The 21,704-nt window shown below is 42.5% G+C and overlaps 1 long non-coding RNA gene across 2 annotated transcripts in view; it reads left to right on the plus strand.

Moving 5' to 3' along the window:
* The first annotated feature begins 2,421 nt into the window (after positions 1–2,421).
* Positions 2,422–21,704, plus strand: part of LOC149915448 (uncharacterized) — a 36,931-nt gene continuing 17,648 nt past the window's right edge. The window contains exon 1 of one of the 2 annotated variants that reach the window (XR_016458896.1): positions 2,422–2,530. This is a non-coding gene — a long non-coding RNA (uncharacterized LOC149915448). Of the gene's footprint in view, positions 2,531–19,626; positions 20,043–21,704 lie in introns of those variants that run through there. The other variant, XR_016458895.1, reaches the window with a different exon arrangement.

Genomic DNA, 21,704 nt, shown 5'->3' on the forward strand with positions numbered 1-21,704 from the left:
TGACATGAAAACACACTAACAACAAAACAGCAACAGCTGAAGCATAGCTTTTCTTCTGTCCTTTTCTATTAAACAGCATAGCAAAACCTATTTGAAATACTTTCATTTTCCATCTACTGCCCCCTCTGCAGAGCTGTGCTGGGACCCAGAGCAGCACCGGATGGGGTTGCACCACTCAGCCTTGCAGCACGGGCATGGTGGCAGTTACTCTGAAAAGCTGAGGATGAAGGAGGAGCAATGATGTGTGTTGCCACCAGCTGCTCTCTCATAAAGCTGTTTTCTTTGGATTGTGGAAGAGATGTTTCTGCAAAATCCTATATACAGAAACAGCTTTCTGACTGTGGCTTGCAGTCAGTGTCCTCATGCTGTGCAAGCTTTGTGCATTCAGCACTGCATGGATTTCACCTCAGCTGGCCACGTGCCCATAAAAACCATTCACTGCCAGCACAGATTTGTGTTTAAGGGCTGACGCTCTGCCTAAAACCCAAGGATTTGAAACCCTACTGTTTCCAGCTGTTAGTTAAGATATTTGTGATCGGTTGCAAATGTGAGGGCTTTTACAGTTCTGTGATCTGAAGGAAGATCTTGCACCAGCTTCTATTGCAGGTCACGGGCTGAGTTTGTTCATGGAGCAGCCTGACAGAACATACACTGCACTGGGGTAAGTGCCTGCCTTGTGCGTGGGGAGTGAGCAGACCAGAGCATGTGAATGTTAACATTTAACATATACTATGAAGTCACACCCAAGCTCACCAGATCCCATCTAATAACTAAACACAGCTCAGTACTTCAGACTACAGTACAGCACAGCTCTATGGGGGTACCAGCAGTAATGATAGCCATGGGCCAACTTGGAGCAGGATCACAGTCACAGAACTGTAAAGGTTGGAAGGGACCTCTAGAGATCATCAAGTCCAACCCCTCTGCTAAAGCTGGTTCCCTACAATAGGTCCCACAGAAAAGCATCCAGACTGGTCTTGAATATCTCCAGAGAAGGAGACTCCACCGCCTCTCTGAGCAGCCTGTTCCAGTGCTCTGTCACTCTGACAGTAAAGTTCTTGCTTTCCTGCAAAGCAGTCTATCATCTCATTTTCCTTTACATGCCTCCGTCCCATAATATCATTTAGTATTTTCTGCACTATGTATAATTGAATCATAGAATATCCTGCATTGGAAGGGACCCACAATGACTCTTCTTGACATCTGGTGTGCTACAAGTCCCAGACCTAAAGTGATCACTGGAATTACTTGTTCCTTGTAAGTGGACATGAAGGTACTGAAAATAAACAGCAAGAAAAACACCTTGAAAAGGCAACAACAGGATAGGCAACAACAAAAGGATAATCTACAACGTCCACCCTCTTGTCCTCATTTAGCACCAGCAACAGAGCTTCTGGCATCAGAGCTGCTGTGCTCACAGCCTGGTCTGCACAGAGCTTGGGGGTGTCCACATGCACAGCAGGGCTGGTGTTGGCAGGGTGACAGTGGCGACAGGGAGCTGCTGAGCAGGGGTCCCTGCAGCCTGATTCTCATCTGCAGTCTCGTGGCTGAGCGAGCATGACCTGGGTTGTGCTGGGAGCCCTTGTAGGATGCTCGTGTGTCCCCTGGGGAGGATCTTCTCTAACACTAAAATAAGCAGATGTCTTTGTGGTTTCTGATATCATAACTATTCTTTCCTGTGAATGAATACTGCAGTTATTAGTGGGTTCATAGCCATTCAAAGAGTTCTTTTATTCCCTTCTCTTTTTTCATCCCACATACATGCTGGTTTTCTAGTGAACTTTTCCTAATGTGTTTTCAGGGGCATCACATGAGGTTGTGATGCATCTATTTGGGGTGATACTGGTCATATATCTGTATTAGGAACTCTGTTGACAGTGATAGGCTGTTGGATGTTCTGGGCACATTTTTATGTGTGAAAGCATTCCACCAGTATAAATGTAGTAGGTTGCCATGAAGCAGACATGTCAGAAACCCTTCCCTGCAGGCACCTCTGGCATGAAACTTGCTGGTGGGCACACTTGTTTCCTTCTAGGAAGTTGCTTGTACAGAGAGAGAAATCAGGGCTATTTTCCCTTTGACTGAAATACTGGGAAGTGCTATGGGATTGCAGCATGGGGGATGGACACAAGGACAAAATCTTAGCTGTTGGTTTTGGAATCCTAAAAGCCTTGCTATGCCACAAGGCTGTAGGTTCAGGATATGACCTGAATCAGTGTAACTTACGGATTTAAAGCCTGTTCTTTTCTAAATAAATCATGGACAGTTCACTGTTCCAGGTGTCAAGAGCCACAGACTGGCTACATTCACACAGTACAGCTCAGTTTTGCATTGTGTGTGTCACTCTACCACACAGTTATTGGGTTTTCTGTGCTTTTTTTCAGTTCAAGATGCTGGAAGTGATTTGAGAACTGCGTTGCAGTCCATCAAAATGCTATTTTCCTAGTAAGAGTTGCTGAATGCCTTGCACTGTGCCATGAATGCTTACTGGCAGTTCCAGACAGTGCCAACTCTCCTGGAGCAGTGTAAGGTAAGGAAATCTGTATGATGCTTTCTTGCCTAAATTACCAAAAAGGTCCTGGAACTTATTTTTCACAGAGCTGTGTCTGGGTGTTGCCCTGCAAACTGCTCATTGGCACAGGTCAAAATGGTGCCTGAGAGACAGCCAGCAGTGGCATGTTGCTGACTGTAGCCATCAGTGCTTGAGCCCCTGCACTTAGCCTGCTTTATTTTTCAGTATAGACACAGCCTATGGGACTACAGGAGAATTCCTTGAGTTTGGATTTGTGTTATGTTTTGGGGTAACTTTGAGGTTTATGAAGTAAAGCGAGATGCTGGGTATCTGTATGGAACACTGCAGTGGCATGCAAAGATGCTTGCACACTGGGATGCTTGCCAGTAGGAGGTAGCCGAATGGGAATAGAATTCCACCTGCATTATTTTTCTTCTCTAGGGCTGAGTGACACAGCTGTACTGAGCTACCAGTGAATTACACTTGGGAAGGACATGTGGCGTTGTATAAAAATTCCTCTTGTTAGCCAGTACCTCGATAAATTTTTCTTCTGTGTTTGCTGAAAATTTGTCTTCTCAGCTGCAGCCTTTCCATTGAGTCACCTTATTCCCATCCCCCTCCAGCCATGCTTTTCATTAGACTGCTCTGCTTTTCAGCATATGCTTCCTGTCATCAGTTTCTCAGGTTTGCCAGTCTGGACCTCTGCTCATACACTCTTACACATGCAGCTGCCTATAGGAATGCCTGCTGCCCTCACTTGCAGACAGACAGGCCCTGGGGAGCATCAATAAGCTCCTCAAAATGCTGGGAGGAATATCAAATTCTCATGCTCTCTTTTATGAAATTGTCTCCTTCTAGAAAGAAAAATAAACACTTCCCTTACAGGCAATGCATTCATTATTTGTGCCTTCCAGGGGCTCCTTCAACTGATACCTGCCTCTGGGACAAACAAATTGTTAGTTTAATTCCATATGTGTGTTTTCTAGTCCTTTATTTTCAGGGTAGTGAACATGTTGGCATTTATCCAGTCTACCGCCCATTAGCAGTACCATTATTTTGTTACAGCTCTCTTGAATGCAGTATCTGTTCATTTGTTCACATATTAGATTATAGTAATGTTATAAATATTCCCTTAACCTTGCTTCAGTCAGGACTCAGAAGAATAATCTGCTTCATGTGTGGTACTTCAGGCAGTTAATTAAACGAAGCATAAGCTATATTATTTACCTAGACTATCTTTTTGTGTCTGCCAATAATGTTTAATGTTTCAAAATTAAATTGGCTGGAGGAATGGAAGAATGTGCTCAGTGGCTTATTATCCTCTAATAAGACATTCCTTCGCTTCACAAATTCATACTCTTCCCAATTCTCGATCGTTTTGCACCACTTCTATGCCAGAAAAGCAATCTGCTGTGTGTTGCAGCAGCAGAGATGAACAGACAGCAGCGCTATGGAAGTTCTGTACACCAGCTCTGAGCAGGCAGTCTGTGCGTTCTGGGAAAAAGCAACACTGCTGAGTTTGTACCTTTGCACAAAATCTCTATTCAGTCCTAAACCTGACATGCCTCGACACGTGATCAAGACTACAGCTGATCTGCTGTAAAGCAAATAATGAAGTCATGGTTCTGTCTTTGACAACTATTCTGACCAGTTAGAAACAGCTGGGAACTTAGCTGGAACTCTGATCTGCGAGTACCAAAGATTCCATGCAAACCCATCTTCTACAAGAATATTCCCCATAAGTTTAATCCAGGTTTAACCCTTCAGAAAAATGTGGAGGATGCAGATTTCTCCCTGCGTATCATGATATTAAAAATGTGAGCTGATTGGTGTTCACTTCTGATTGTTTGATCTCAGAGTAGGACTGCATATTTGCCTTCCTTTAAAAATTTCCCTTATTTCAGAGGTCTTCTGCAGCTAAGGAGCCTTTATTCATCTGACAAGTTCGTGTCACATCTTTAGAAAAGGCAAATTTGCCAGCATGGCTTTCAGAAGTTCCAGTGGTCAGTAATGATGTTTTAACATGGATAAAAAAAGGTCAGACTTCATTTCTTTTAATCCCTAAGATTAGAGTTCTTAGAAACAAGTAGGAGACATTCCATTTCACCAGAGCAACAACAAAACAGAGCTGAATGGCAGGGATGCTAGGTGGCAGCCCGGGAGCAGTGTTAAGTTCCTGATTCAGGCTGTTACTTGTGCAAGCACGAGCTGCAGATCAGGAATATATTTTGTGATTATCTACCAAGTAGCTTAATACTTCTTACCCTGACAAAAGTACTTTGGGAATAAAAATGCACTCTAAGTGGAGCACCTTTGTCTCTTGGAATCCAGAATTGAAAAAAACTATCATTTATTCAGAATATTTGTAAAAAATGAACTTCATTGTGGGGGAAAAAATAATTAAAAAAAAAGTTGTAATAATAGTGAATAATAGTGGCAGTTTTTTAGGTAAGAAGCAGTGTGGCAATCCGGTCAGAAAGATGTAAATAGACAGCACAGTAAGCACCATCTGGCCCACTTCTGAAGAACCATCAAAAAAATCTACTTGTTATGTACAATATGTTGAGCACAGCCCCAAACCAAAGGGGTCTGGACAACTGCTGACCTCATCATTTGGCATCCTCCCGCAGTCTCGCTGCAGTGGCTGGTCTCCCAGAGCACGTAAAGTGGGTGCCTTGGCTCACAGTCATTCCCATCCATGAGACTGCAGCCTCCTCGTCTTAGCTATCAATTGCAACTCTCTCATCTCAGTCTCTGTGTCTTCAAAAGGAGGAAAGAATTAAAGGGAGACAGAGCAGGGAGAGGAAATCCGTTTCAATTTAGAAACCATCTGGGCACCAAAAATTCTATTAGAAAAAGATCCAGGAGAAGGGAGTTCTCAAACTGAAATAAACAGTTTCTTCTTGAATATCCATTTGGAACGTGTCAGTTGAACTGGAGAGCCTTTCAGATTGCTCTACACTTAAAGCTTGCCAAGGCCATGGGTGAAAGGGCAGCTTGGGAAAAAGATTGTTTGAGTTTGCTGGCTAACAGCACTTCAGAAATAATTGGTTGTGAAGGATGCATAAGGTCTGACAAGGCCTGCAGACCATCCGTCATCTGATATGTGGAGTCCTTATGTGCACAAGGTCAGGTTAGTAAGCAGAGCCAAGATGAGAGTGTAAAAGTGCTGAATGCGCCTTACTGTCGCGAAAAAACAAACTTCTCCAGGTTAAACGGGTTAACAGAGTGCTCTCTTGAAGGCACATCCAAGTCCAACTGGAACTTGCGTCGTAACAAAAGAACTTGGCCTGATGCAGGAGTGCTTGTAAGCCATCCCATGCTGTCAGGTACTGCAGAATAAATGGTGGACTTTGTGGACAAAAGTCAGATTGAAAGAGCAGACCACCCACCCTCCCCTCCCTCTGAATTTTTTTAACAAGTAATATTTTTTTTAAATCCTCTTTTCTAGGTTTTCAAATATAAACCCAATATATTACATTAATCCAGAACAGCACTTGACGTTTTAAAAAGTCGGCTTACCTAACATGCAGGGTTTCTGCAGACTACAAGATCCAGAAATTCATCAGCACTGTAACTTTTCATACTATTTATGTGCTTTTTTCCAATAGAAAGTTTGCTTATTTGACACTTTCCACAAACAATAAGCAGACATCAGAGCAGAAAGTGGGGGCCCATTCATTTTTAGAAATGAAACAATCAGATGTCATCTCTGGCAGCAAAGCTCACTGAAGAAGTTTCAAATCGCGTGCTGCACTTAACTTGCCCTCAGTAGCACTGACACAACTGTCCACGTGTGGTTCTGAACAAGAGTGCTAACGTAAGTTTGCCTAAAAATACCTTGTTTTGGTGTAAGGACTTTTTCAGCCTTGACGTTGTGTGGCTTCAGGAGGAGCTGTGCAGACACAATGAAAGTGAGAAGGGGCAGCAGCAGTGAGCTTCCAAAAATACACATCGTTGGAAATGCTGTAACCATAGGCAGATCTGCAGGAGCAATTTCTCAAAGTTGTCATAACACAGTGGGCTACACTTTATATTTGCAGCAGTGACATATTCTCTTTCCTTATCCTGGAAAATTCTGCCTTTTGTAGTGACATAAATGGAATGCCTGTGCCGAGCCAGTGTGAAAACTAAGGATGAGATAATGATTCCTCTGTATATGTTCAGTTGCACTTGATTAATCATTAAACCGACCCCTTGGAAGTAAGAAATACATTCATGGAGTGCTATAGCAGTAAGGAAAAGTTCCAGCTTGTCACAGAGGTTGGGGGATGATGAGTGACAGTCTCAGTCAGCATCCTTCCAGTCATCTACAGATTATCTGCTCTGCAAGCCCTGGTTACGAATGTCCCATGTCTGTGGTCTGGCTGTGTTGTTTTAGAAATCAGTGTTAAAATATCTAAATGCTCATCTGGGAGCTTTTAAGAGCACGAAATTATATTGAGGTATTTCACTCTGAAGGGAGATCCGTGAGTGGATTACGTGGGTATCATCCTACACGAAATGACTGGGGAGAGCGGAAAAACAGTGGGTGTGCTCACTGGTTAAGAATGCTGCTGCTGTCATCTCACATAATTTGTTAATGTTTGGCGTCCTGAAAAAAGCATAAGGGAATTAGGCATGTAAATTCCATGAGGATTCAGTGGGACTTGGTTACGCTACTTCCATGAGCTGTTTTGTAAACAAAACCCATTGCAGTCACCTTTGCTCTTCAGCACATACTCATGGCCTTCTTTTGTCACTGCTGAGGAAGCGTGATCTTGTGCAGATGTGGATAGCTGAATTCTGCTCTGGCATATTGTGAAAGCTTGCGTTGCATTTATGAAATGTATGGTAACATTAATATACTAACCCTGAAAGAACCTTAGGTTATTTTTCACAGTAGCTGTTAAAAGCTTCGCCATGGTGTTCCTTTCATGCTCTGAGCCTCACTTTTCTCACTCTTCTTCACTGCCCCACAAAGCAGCTGTGCTGCAGCAGGAGCAGGCAGGATGCCTCGGAGCCACTGACCATGGGAAGTCCACAGAAGAGGCAGACTGTAACCTGCTTGCTAAGCAGAGTAACTCAGCAACACTACAGCCTACACTCAGCAGGCTCTGTGACCTGTCCTGCTCTTGACCTAAACTATCCAAAACCTGGCCTGTGTTGCCTCAAGGGCTGCAGGCAGCTTGCAGCTGTGCTCTGCTGACTAGCTCTGTCTCAAGCCCTCCAACACAGCGAGCACAACGTGATAGCTCAGTCCCAGGGCTGGGGTTTGAATGGTCCCCTGTGTCCATGGGCATGGCAGAGGCCACAGGTGAGGCTGGTCAGTGCTGTAGAACTGCTGGCCTCCAGCTCAGCCACAGCTATGCTGAAGCATGATCCCCACTGATCTGCACCCTGGCTCACAAATTCACTTGCTGGCTTTGCAATATTGCTATGGACCTGTCTGTGATCACTGGGCCGTCTGACCCTGGCTGCCATTAATGAACCAAGCACTAACTCATTAATTTGTGCTTGCTTCTGGCTGGGCCTCAGACCTGCTTCATCACTCTGAACTTGACTGGGGCTGTCAGTCAGCCCCGTTGCATGCAGATGACACAACTGTGCCCTGAGAGCCATGAAAGGATTTGAGGATCTACGCCATCATGCTCCTGGACACAAATTAATGAAAGTCTCCACCAGTCTGTAGTAGCAAGGAAGCAGAACTGATGACCCAGCTGATCACTCTCAGTTGCATGCTGCTAAAATGCATGTGAACAGGAGACAGATGTATTGAAGATAAAATCTGAATGATCTTGAATACCATAAAGAAAATCCCAGTCAAATAAGGGGACTAACTGTAGTATGCATACCACTGAGAAGTGTACTTTTCAAAGTGTTTCATAAATCCTTGTGAAATGGTAGGGTATTTGGGAATTACTCTCTTTCTTAGATTTTCTTAGAAAGAACAGTTCTTAGCAGTGGACTGCTGGGAGCTGTTTTTGCTTTTAGCCTTATTCAGGTTCCTAAGCTGATTAAATGAAGCTTTGGTTAATGTGTGTCATGTCTCAGCACTGTGAGGATGAAGTGTTTCATGAGGTTCAGGAGCCAGAGCAGACTTCTGGTTACGTCATAAGGACTCCGTTTACACTTTAAAGGCAGCTCACCTTTGCTTCTCCCTCGTTTCTGCCAGCTGTATCATCTTAAGTCACTTCTACCATGGCCCAAGTTTCAGGAGGGATTTGGGAGTGCAGAATGAAGTGCTGCTGCTGTTCTATATGAGCACTGCATGGAAAGTCTCTGACGCTTCAAAAATCAGAAGAGGGGAAAAAATCTCTAAGCAGAGAGCTGTCACCACCTGTGTAAGGAAACACTGAGGACACCGTTTTACATCTCACCCCTTTCAGCATCTTGATAGATCTTTTCCAATGAAAAAGAGTTGCTGCTCTTCTTTGTGTTGTTCTCTTAAATGGAATTGTCCATGGGCTGGACAGTGCAATCAAGGTCAGATTTCCTTTCCTAACCACCAGGCAACATCTCACCCTCACTTCCCTGTTTGTGTAATCAAAGAACTGTAAATATCTTCAGATATTCAGATAACTGTAAATATCTTCAGAGTGGAACAGTAGAAAGAAAGTAAAAATGCCCCCACTGCAGAGCAGCTCCCTTCCGTCTCAGACACTGTCCCAAGTGTGAGCACTGTGACTTTCAAACTACGAGAACAGAGAAATGAAATGTGAGGACAGAAGTGAGATTAAAGCCACTAAATTTTCTCCTTTCAGTGCAAAACAGATCAAGACTTTATGATTTAGCGTGCAGGAAGGAATGAAACAAACAGTAGATTAGAAACTAAAAAACTTCATCTTTTTGTCCTTCCTCCCAAAAGAAGGATTGTGTTAGATAAAGCACTTGGCAGAAAGACGTAGCTGAACCTGGGAAGCAGGTCGTTATTTAGCTCTAGGTATCTCCCACATACTGCCGAATGAGTCCACCTTCCATGTACTTTATGAACAAAGCCCAGTTAGCCCAGTTCTGAAAGTTGCTTTGCTGCCCTGTGTGAGTCACAGGATTTTCTGTAAAAAATAAATCCATTTCTGTTAAAGCCATTTTATGCTGAAGAGGTTGTTTATGCCAAACTGGCCTGGTTTTCAAAATCACAACCAAAATGAAAAGAAAAATCCTGGAATTATGAGCCTACGCCCAATTCTGTATGAATACTTCACACATGCTTAACGTGGATTGTTATCTACTTAGAAGATGGGGTGAAACCAACAGCTTATTTTGAAAAGGCCACCAAACAATTGCTGGCTCACTTGAGCATTCAGATGTTGTTTCCCTGTAAGAAATTCATTAAAAACATCTCGTATCAGTAGTACATTTCACTGTGCAGACAGAGCTCTCTAGTTTGACAGGAAGATTCTTGTGAGGTCAAATAAATATAACTACTTTTTCTACTAAAAACCTGGGATCTGATTTTCCTGTGTATTAATTACTTGAATTCAAAAGAAGCTTTCAGAAACCTCTGACCCAATGGTATATCACATACCATCTGTATTTGTCCTGTGACAAATTCAAATCTTACCACAGGTTTTTGAGACCTGGTTCTCTATTTAAACTGGCTTTGTTTGGTGATTTCACTAGGATTATTCCTGATTTATTCTGCTATTTGTAGGGGGACAACCTAAGACAGTTGATACTTAGCTATCTAAATAGAGACACGTGGTGAGAGAAGAAAGAGACGTGAATTCATGCTTACAGAAACATGGAAGCCAATACCCTGTTACGTACTTGTAACAGACCACATTGCAGTTACCTCACCTGTTAGTTCATCAAAACCAGTCAGAACAAATAACCCTGAAATAAGATTATAATGCTTTGCTGTTTTTTGAAATCTTTTTTTTTTTTTTTCCCTAAGAAATGTAAAGCTGAAGGAATTCTTTGCTGGAAGACTCATAATCGCTAGAGTGGTTTGCATTGTATGTATTTCCCCAAAATCATTTTCATATGAGAACTGGAATGCATTGCAAAATCCCTCTCCTTGCCTTTGGGGATGTTCCAATACTCCTCCAGAAAGTCTAAATTTCGGGGATTTTCTGGGATTATTTGACTTCATCTGGAATGCGCCTCACTTGCACTGCAGACAGAGGAGAAATGAAGGCTGCGTGTTTCTGCAGGAGCTGAGACTGCATGTACACACACAGCACTTCCACCGGCACCTCTGTGTTGCAGCAGACGTGTTTGTGCACCAGAGAGGCTTCTTATTACTCAGATCGTTATCATGATGTGGTGTCATGGTTTTGTGATTTTTGGTTTTCGGATATGTGGAAAAGTTAATAAAGCACAAAGAAATGCGTTTATAGAATGACCAACTCTCTGCCTCAATAGAGGTGGATCACTGGTCATGGTTTTCCTGAAAGAAGTGTGCCCTTGTCAGAGCTGGATGGAAAAAAAAAAAAAAGTGGGGAAAAGGAAAACTATGTGGCAGGAAAATAAAAGCCATCATGCTGGGAGGCCTAGCATACAAATGAAACCTTAAAGATCATGAAGCCTAGGACAATGTATGTGACAGCTGAGGAAAATCTGTGCTCGAGTGCCAAGAGCTGAGAAACAGACCAGCGTGGGAGATGAATCCAGTCTCTATGAGCATGTAATGCTATGTAGGTTGCTTCAGTGGTGTAGTGCACAGCATCTTAAAATCAGTATACAGAGACTATCCAGGACAAATTATAACAGCTTACTAAAAAGTCTTTTTCTATGCATTCAAAGCTGGCAATTGAAACCACCTGAAATAGATGGAGGAATATCTTTCAAATGTTGTACCTCAAGGATTCTCTGGTTCTCAAGGAGAAAAGGCAAATGCAGTCACAAAGAAACAATTCTCTTTCTTTGGCTGTAGGTCATGTTACAAGACAGATTTTGTCAGTGTTCACATTTCACCCGAATGGCTGAAATTTGCAACTCTTATCACAAAACAAATGTTGTAGAAGCACTGAAGTTTTGAAAGCCTTTTATCTGAGTTGTACCTGCTCCTTTTGTCTTCTATTGTAGCAAAAAAAAAAAATAACCCTAAGAGCCAATGCTGATTGTCAGAGCAGCAGCACTCCCAGTGACACTGATGGTAACCGCACACAGCAGCAGGCACAGAGTCTGCATTCTGCAGAAGCCTTCAGCTGTACCCTGAGGGAATTTCACCAGCCTTGGAATTTTTCATGAAACAAGGGGAGTGGGATGTAGCTTGTCACATGCTCTTGTTAGACAGACTGCTTGTCTTGAGAAACAACCAAAGAACTGAGAAAAACAATTCCAAGGGACTATTGTTTCTCTTATGGAATTGGCTGCATGAAGCCTGGCACAAGTAAGCGTTTACTGTTGGTTGTTTTGCCAAGTTTAACATCCTCTTCATAGATGCACCATGTTTCCAGTGCATTTCTGAGGGGATTCCTTCCTGCTAATTCTTTTCATAATATTTATGCTGGGGAAGCAGCGTCTTTTCCACTCGTAGATCCAAATTCATTGCCTGCATAACTCCACGGAAGTCAATGCAATTAAAATTACCAGCAAAGAATGCGGGCTCTCCATCCTTCACAAGGCTGAATGAAACTTGCCTACAAGTAGGAGAGCATATGAGAGAGAGATAGGAGAGCTCACTAAGGACAGAATCAGCCGGACAGACTTGCCCATTTTTTGTCATTGTTAGCAACATTTGTCCTTCAGACAACAACCCCTTACTAAACAGCATCCCAGTTGTGCCTCCTACCACAGAGGCACTGAGACATGAGCAAATAAAAGTAGGTCACTCAGCTGTCAGAAGCGTGAGAAAATATCTCTGCCAGCATAGAAAATGAGTGTGTTTGCATTCGGGTTTTATACTGGATTTTATTTTTGCATACAAAGCAATGAATTAAAAAGTAATTGACAAGTAATGTGACCAACCAACTTCTTGAGCTTCATTCAGTGTTTCAGAGAGCTTCCTTAATTCTGAGCGAGGGACAGAGCAAAGACATGATCTCCCTAGGTCTTCAGAGGAGCAGTTGCTTTGGAAAGTACCAATCGAGGAATGGTTCCCAGGAGAGCACTTCAGAAGACTTCCTTGCACTGACATCATGGAAGTTGTCTGGGGATGCAATAATCAGAGGTCAGAGGGGCTCATTTTCGTAAGGAAGCGCTTTGGAATTCTGATTTTGGGAAGCTAACCAGAGCTGGCTAAGTATGAACATCAATTTTAAATCAGAGTGTTCTCAGAAATAATTAGAACAAATATGCCTGTCTTCCTGCTCTTGACTTAGTTTTTACTGATGGTACTTTAAGATGAGATGCATGTATCTGTGAAAGGCTACGGTTTAACTCAAGTGCTTAATCAAAAAAATCTGCTAAACCAAACTGTATACAAATGTGTTATGAAGGCATGCCAGGAGACCATGCATGTGTGGGCTCTCTCAGTTATGCTACAAATAAGGGTGCTCAGATTTACTTCAGCTCCTTATAAACTGTGTGACACGTGCCAGTCTAGGTTCCAAATTCACCTACCAGGGGAAGACAGTAAAACATCTTTAGTAAATAGGAATGTAGAGTAAGCTCTTGTATGTCCTAACCATTAAGTTCAAGCCTCTGTAGAATGACTGAACATGAGGGTTTGATGCTCTCCAGGCACAGCACTGGGCTGTTTCACAAGATGTTGTTTTCTAACCACTGATTAGTAATAATCTCATATTCTTTGCTTCAAAACCACCCAAGGTGGTGTTCCTTACCTTGGCTTTTATTGAATGGAGAGACTTTCCAAAGATGATTATTTTCTGGGAGCTTGGAGGAAGAATCCTGTCTCATGGTAACAATGATCCATGAAATAGGGTGCAGAGGGGGCAGTTCAGGCACCAGCAGGGCTCTGCTGCAGGGACCAAGTGCAGGACAGAGCTTTGCCACTGAGATTCCTTTATTGCAGGTGCTCTTCTGCTTTTCAGAATGCCGTGCATGAAGTTTCTGATAGCAGTTAAAATGCAACCTCCTGCCTAAAAAAACACTTTGCTGCCCTCACTCTCCTGATGGGCACTTTTCTTTCCACTGTGTCTGAATTGAAAACACAGAACAACTCCTTTGCAATGCATCTGTGAACAGCTGAGATACATTTCCTTGCTCTCCCAAAATGTTAAAGATATAAGCTTTAGGAATTGTCCAGGAGATTTAGATGAACAATTGCTATTATCTTTAATGTCTGTAAGTGTGGCAAAGTCCTGGTCCACCACTACATGTTAATTTCATGTAAAAGTATTTGAATTTGTAAGACCAAACTTTCTGAGGCTGGGAAAAATCAGAACTATAGTTCCTGCATATTTGAATTTGATTTCTCTCTATATGTGCATTATGATACAGTTTCAAAAAAATACAATTAGTTTTCTCCCCAGATGACTCAGAGCTGCTCATGATGAGGATGAGCAACTGCTCTCCTTGTTGTTTAGATCCACCACATGCTTTATTTACTGGATAATATTCAAGTCCATTCTCTGAGTCCTTTTTTCTGGATTTCTTTTTTCCATTTCTCTTTTGCACCCATGACTACAGCATTTTGGCATTATAAAAGCTCTCTTTTATTCATTCCCATTACACTTGGATATGATGGGACTGATGGGGAAGTGGGGACACAGCATAGAAGTAACCTCAAACTTTCAGATCCTTATCAGGACATCCTCAATGCTTGACTTTTCAGAATATTTCTCAGTATAGAGCACTATTTCTTCCCAACTCCCATTGAGTTCAGCCACAGCTGTGAGCACTTCATGCTTCTCCACATCAGGCTCCCAGGGCTCAGGTCAAACAAGGAATGCATAAGTGGCCACCTGTGAAAAAGCTGGATGAAATGATTTAGCTCTGTTTTGTGGTACAAGCTGATACCCTGTCCAAGTGTGTATCCAATCACCAGAACTATGAGATCATCTTTTCTTTTCCAGCAAACCCTTCCTCACAACTATTTCTAGAAATGAAGTTGGAGTCTTAGAGTTTCTATTGTTATGGAAGTCTAATTCAGTGCAGAGCATAGCTGCTTTTTTTTTTTTTTTTTAAACACAAACGAAGTAACTTGGAGCAGCACGAGGACAGTGTGTGATTATGGCAGAGCCAGAATATAGAGCAGCTTAGAAGGAGGTACTGTGGTCAAGCATAGGAAATGTTTCTGATAGCACAGGAAGATGCTCCTTTCTGCTAGGAGTGGCAGAGAGGAAGGGAGGAGAGTTTTCTGAGATTCACATCTGCTTTGTTAATGTTAGTTTTCTTCCAGCATATCTTTGTTAGAAATATCTTACTTCTTCCTAATCTTTCTGCTTCCTGAAGTATGGAAACCCAAAAGGGATATGGTGGTGGTCACTTCTGATACTGATACACAGAGAGGGCTGTTATGGCTCCTGCTGTCCTGCCCTGCACTTTTCCTGGCTCCAGGGACACTCGTGGCAGCTTTGCAGTCTGGCTGAGCTGTTCTTCAGGCTGTATCCTTTGTGCTCCTGGAAAACACTTCAAGGGACTCCACCTCCCTACAAGCAACAAGAAAGCATCCTTTTTTGGATAGGGTTCGCAGATGATTGGAGGCACAGGGCTCTGGAGCCATTCACTGGGCTTCTGATCATCTTCCCTGAGAGACAGAAAACCAAAGGCACTTCTCTGCTTCCCTGGCTGTGAGTGCAGCTTTTCCCCACTACCAAAAGCCATGAGGAGAGATGGAGACTTTTCAAAGAGGTCAATGAAAACCTCAAAGTGGCACTGAGAAGATTTATAATGACACCAAGTTACTGAAGCCCAGAAAACTGCTCGGAGGAGCCATTTTGTTCATTCCCTCTGTAGCAACTTTAAGAACATCTTGCTCCAGGACAGCTAGATGCACTGCCAGCCAGCCAGAGGCCTGGCTAGGGAAGAGAAGCAGCTCCCTTTATGTACTAAAGATTATGGATAAGAAATGTCACTGTAAAAGTTCTCATAACCACTTCGGCATGTTGTCTATTTTCTCATGGTTTAATCTTTTGAGCTAAATGTAGGACACAGACTGTCTGCAGATGAGCTAAGACAGCTAGTTTTATTTAAGATGGTCAAAAAAGCCTATTCCATGCTCAGCTACAGCTGTTTTAAGCAGTCAGATCTGTAGCTTCTGCTTCAGCTGTCATCGATGTATCCCAAATATCCCTTCTTCTGCAAAGATGTCACCAGACCAAAGTAAATCTGATGCTTCGTGAGCAAGGCCTGTAGGTACTGGAAGGGCTGTGTTGAGCATCCACTCTCTAACGATCTTCTTAGCAGTTTGACCTAATGGTTGTTTAAGTGTCCATTCCCAAGTGGCTTATGAATGAGTTTTTTCAAGTTTTCTGTCTTATTCTAAGCAGAAAGGAGCCCCATGACTCATCCCAATATTTACAAAAGCAAAACAACAACAACTTAAAAAATAAAAAATAAAAACAGGCAAAAAAGTAAAAATACTGCAACTACTGACTTTGGTTCTATGCCTTGAAATCCTGCCTTCCATCTATGTCCTGCCAGCCACGCTGCTTACCTGTACAGTAGTGTGCCCAGGTTACTTTGTCTTCTGTTCTTTGTGGTAGAACCTCTAATCCTGTGACAAACTCACCCCTATTTTCAGTGTTTGGCTTTGCTTCAGTTTTGACTCCTGCCTGGGAAAGCAATGCCCCAGTTAGTTTAAGAGAGAGCAGTGGCTATGGAGACTGATTGGAAGGGGAACAGCTGAAGGGTGAGATAGCAGAGCCTGAAGACATCATCTGGGAACCTCTTCCTCTTTGGATCTAAAACTGCCACTCAACAAGCATTGCAATTAGACAAGATCAGGCTAAACACGCTGTGCATTGTTCTAACAATAAAGCAGTTAATGTGTTTAATGGCTTACAAGTTGCTGTGGTTGATTGTCTCGCTGATAAACTTAAATCAAAACCAAACATGTTTGCTACAGATCTGCTTTAACTAAAATAGCAATTAAATTGCGGGCAGACTACAGTGCACAGCTGTTGTTTCCAGCCACACGGGGGTTCACCTTTGAGTAGCCTCAGACATTCCCTAGTTCAAAGGTAGCAACAGCAAACTGAGGAAAGTGCTCTGTTGGCTTTTGGCTCAGGTAACCACAAAGGTACCAACCTGGTCCTGCAGACCAGAGCTCTGCCTGCTTGCTGAAGGAGTAGATGGCCAAGGCTGAGAGGCTCAGTTCCATGCTGGTCTAGACACAACCTCTTCTGCAGAAGCTAATACAAAGTAGTGCTCTTTTCTGAGACTTAATAGGATGACTGACATGGATGTTTCTGCACAAATAAGACCTTCATGTTACTTTCCTACATTGCAAAGAAGCTGTTTTCAAATACATAGTCTGTGTGGTTACCTGCAGGTGAAATACTGTATTGTATGTCTTATCTTATTGACGGTTGGACTAGATGATCTTATAGGTCTTTTCCAACCTTGTGATTCTATGATTCTATGATCCCTCCTGCAATCCTTTCACCAACAATATATATTTATTGGAGGTAATACTGTAATGGAGAATTTTGTTTTAAAGAATACTTTGCAAGCATGTACAGATTTCCAAATCACTGCCATGATGTTTGCAACTTTGCTAACCAGGTATTCCTACCACATTCACATGCAAAACATTTCTAGTTTGCTTATGCTTCTATTTGGATGTTCAAAATATCTAACTTGACGAGTGATCAGATCTGTTGGTGAAACTTGTTACTTTTGGATGTTGATCTTAGTTGAAAGATGATGTGGTTTGGAAGAACACCTTCCAGTTTCAGTGTATTAAGGCTGATAATATCAATGACTTAAAAGACTTTCCTATAGAGATCAGAGTTTCATCTCCATATTTCCACATGAGAACAGAGTTAGTGTAGACTCTGGGTTAAGATTTATAGCTTCTGTCCTCTGTAAGCTTTCGGGAAATTGCACGTCTTTGATTTATCTTTTTTTCATTCCTTCCCTGTGCCCTTTGTTTTTGTCTCCATTTTTTCCTTCTGTTTAGATTCTAAGTTATTTACATGCAACTATTTGACTGTCACATATATTATATGCCGTCTTTTACAGTGAGGCTTGTTCTTAACTGAGTTTCTGGATCCTGCTCAATACAGCTGTAGAGTCGGCAAAGGCAGAGTCTATAAATTCTGAGCAAACTGCTTGAGCAAATGTTTCTGATTCCCAGAGACCTTGGGAGATATTTGCCTTTTGATTATCTGCAACATTTCTAACTTATTCTGTTTTCATCAGTACCCAAGGATATGAATAGCTGGAATAATTGGAATAAAGCTCATCTCTAGTCAGAACCAAGTCACGGGGAGATATTACCCAACGCATTCCCGTGCGTAGGAGCTTGAATGCATTCCATTATTTTGTCAGCCAATATTTACGGTCTTCTAACCTCTTCCCCATGGCAGTTGGCTAATGTTTTCAAGCAATTACAAGTCTGGGATGATGTTTGTCAGTTGTAGGAAGGAGTAATTAAGTGCTAACATTAAAAACAATTCACTTTCTCTGCCTGAAAGGGTCTGCTGGGAGAAGACCTTTTTCCCTGGGTTAAATTGTTCCTACAGTGTAACTGCCAGAACTAGTCTGGGTGCAGTTCTGAGATGGAAAGTACCTATTTTGCCCAAATTCTGTCTCATGTTTTCTTCTCAAGTCTTTCACAGGGGGTCCAGATCTTCCCCATAAATTTCTACCTATCCTTAGATACTCCCTTTTCTGAAATAGCAATCATAACACTGCATTCTGTGGTAAATGTCCAAACAACATCTTAGCCCAACCTGTCGCACAACTGACCCTCATCCTCTCTGCTAGGTAGATATCTGTATTCCTAAATCTATGACAAATTTTCAAATTGGAGAAAAAAATACAGGACTACTTCTGCATATTAGAATTGGATTGGATAAACACATTTGGATAATGTGTTTATGAGAGCCACCTCTAGTTTTGGAAGGCTAGAAAGTGTGTTGGAATCAAGTTATTGCTTTTAGTCTGCTAGCCTTTCCCTCTCCCTTTTAAAAGTTAGCTTTTCTTTCTTCCAACTTTTCTTCTCCATAAGCAGGGCCTGCTGCATAATGGAAAGGACATTCTTCATTGTACATTAAAAAGGGGTAATACTGCCACTATCAGCCCTTGGGAATCAGAAACAGTTCCTCTCTCTGACATCACTGCATCATGCCCCTGGGAAAGAAGCTAAGCATGATTGTAGAGTAGGAAAAGAGCTCTGAAAGAAAAATTACATTGGTTTGAGGTTAAATCCATGCCCTAGCACTGACTGTCCCCCATAGCAAGCCATCGAGTGGAAAGCTCACGCAGCAATCTGGCAGACAGAAGAACCTTGAGGTAGCCTGTGATAAGCAGACCGAAATGTAAGGAAATGGAGCTGATGGAACCTGGCCTGGAAATACACCATGTAAAAATAACATATGATTTCAATACGTTCCTTCTTCTAGCTGCATTCTTTAAATGCCTGTTTATTCAGCACTATATGCAGTGTGTTTTATGCTCCACGTGCCACACAAAACTTATCCTTCAGCCCAACATAATCTTGAAAGGAATAAGCCCCCAAAATGCTCTACAGACCCCTAACTTCTGTCTATGGATTAATGGCTTAGCACCAAACCTCAAGGCCAGACCTCCGTGCCTGGCAGTCCTAAGCATGCTGTGATGCTTTGTGTTATCTCTTAGTGCTTCTTTCCTCCCCCTTCAGCTTCACATCTGGACCCCAGAACACCTCTGGGTGCCTGCCTATATACCACCAAGAAACACATGTTTCATTGCTTTATCAAGAACTGCTGCAGTAGACTTACAGGAGGAGGTGATGTTTTACAGTGGAGCTGACTACAGCTTCACACACTGATGTTTTTTAGCCCGTGCAGATTTTGCTTGTGATTGATGAATGCTGTGGGGTCAATGCTGTGGAGAAAGAACTCCAGTCCTCACTGAAGACTGCAAGCAGGGGAATCCTTGTCTGCCTGTAGCTCTGCACCTGCCCATTACACACACAGTTTCTTCCTGCTCATACACGAGAGAGAATTCCCCCAGCAGCCAGTGTGCGTTTCAGGTAGGCAATAGCATGAACAGGAGATGATATCATGTTTTTCAGTCCTTCGTGGAGCTTTTTAATGGCTGGAAGATGTGCCGTGTGAGTAATGAATTGTTAAAGAGGTTCATGTCAGGAGGTCACTGCCGCTGCTGCAGGACGTGCCAGTGACTCAAAGAAGAGGCCAATGGCTCAGTTCTCTGAGAGAGCAGTGACTCATTAACATCTGCCTTTTTCTATTTATACGTGTGAATTCTCTCATTGATTTGCAGATTTTCCTTTCCATTCTCTTTTACAGTAAAACTGTTACTATTTTAGGCCATATATAGGCAACTTTTTCCACTGCCCTCTTCCCCTTCTTTCTCAAGAAGGACTTGCTGCTGCTTCCCCTTTGTGAGCTCCACAGCTCTCCAAAACCAGTCTGTCTGGAACCAGAGACATCATGAGATCTTTCAGAGCCAAAGTGCAAGACAGTTCTGCTGAGGCTGATGGAGTGTAGGAAGTCTGGAAGAGACAGATCCAAATTGAACAAGAGCTTCTGTAAGATTGCTGTCCTGTCCTATTCCTATGATGTCTTTCTTGGGAAGGAAGTTTCCCATCCTTACTTTCCCCTGGACTCTGCCAGTGTATCTGACCCAGCACACTGCTGATTTTGTCCATTTGATCAGATCTATTTCTATCTCCTACCTCTCGTAAGTTGGTTGTTTTTCATGTTACTATATCAAAACAATCTCCATCTGATTCAAATTCAAAGCCTGCAAACCTTGCTTGTGTTCTTAGCTGCTAGCAGGGTGCTGCTGGATTTCTTTAATTATAGTCTTGGGTATAGGCAGTTGCACAGTGGCATTTTCTGCTTCCAAGAAATGCTGTGTGTAGGTACTGGCAGCGTCTCAGGGTGAGGGTGGCAAGGCAGCATTCCTCCTTCTTCTCTGTGTCATTGTGGCACAAAGTGTGGGGACTCTTTCTCAGAGGAGCAGCTTGGTTGGGGAAGGGGTGTGGGACGTATTCTTTAGGAGAGCTTCAGAACAAGGTGGTTCGTCTAAACTTGATAATGCTAATGTTTGTCATTAAGTGGGCAAAAAGGCTTTAAAATATAAAGCCAAAGCTTTACTGACGTCTCCCTGATGTATAAATGATCTCAGTCTGCATCCCCAGCACCTTCTGGATACTAAGCTCCATCCAAGTAAACTTTTCCAGACTGTCTCACATTTCTTCCCTCCTTCTTGTGTTGGTTGACTTTGGCCAGGGTCTCTCTCCAGTCTTGGTTGATTCAAGTCAGACCCAAATCTGAAGCTAGGGCTGTAAATGTTTTCTTAGAGTTGCTTAGCTTTGTGACCACAGCAGGGAAATTATGACCTCCATTTAAATGATAAGAATCTGACTAGTCACTTCTGGGTTTGGACACCACAATATAATAAAGGCTTTGGTGGATGAATGAAGGCAGGGAGTGATTATAGAGAAATGGAGTTCAACAGCAATACCAGAAGAGCTTTGGCACATCCCCACCAGTCACTTTCTTGTTTATTCTCACAGTATAAAGAGAAAATTGTTCATTTTTGATCACAGTTTGTGAATCATCACTGTACTGGATTTTAGTCATCAGTTCTGAGGGTTAACAGCACTGATTTAATGGTAAGGTGTTGCTGGTTTTTATTTCTATCTTTCCCAGAAAGCAAAAAGTGTAGTGATTAGGTTTGGGGAAAAAAAAAAAAAGAGTGCTTCTCTGAAACCCAAATAAAATGCTTTGCTTGGAATCATTTGCTGACATTTTAGCAAATTGAAAGAACATTCCTGTGTTAAATATTGAATTTTCCTTTCAACCACCTGGTGAATATGTTTTCAAATTTCTGTTGGAATTGCATTTCTGCTGATTCTACTACCAATGCAAGTGAAGACTTGATCCTGTTTTCCCTCTGCTGATCACTGTGTGTTAGCCATGCTTCCCAGTGTTGAAGGGTTTTTGATGGATGCTTTTGTGGGTGTTGTCCCTGGAGCCATTGGATGTCCTTGACTTTTCACAGAGCAGAGTTTTCATTTCTTACGGATGTGGCTCTGGGCAGCCTGGTCTGACCCTGCACATAGCAGGGGGTTTGAAACTAGATGATCATTATGGTCCTTTTCAACCCAGGCCATTCAATGATTCTATGAAAAGGAGGATGCCGTGGGCAACAATCCCTCTCTGTGCCCTGCTGCTAAACAGCT

Source organism: Phasianus colchicus, chromosome 19 (assembly GCF_987193195.1).
Source record: "Phasianus colchicus chromosome 19, bPhaCol1.hap1.1, whole genome shotgun sequence".
Lineage (NCBI taxonomy): Eukaryota > Metazoa > Chordata > Aves > Galliformes > Phasianidae > Phasianus > Phasianus colchicus.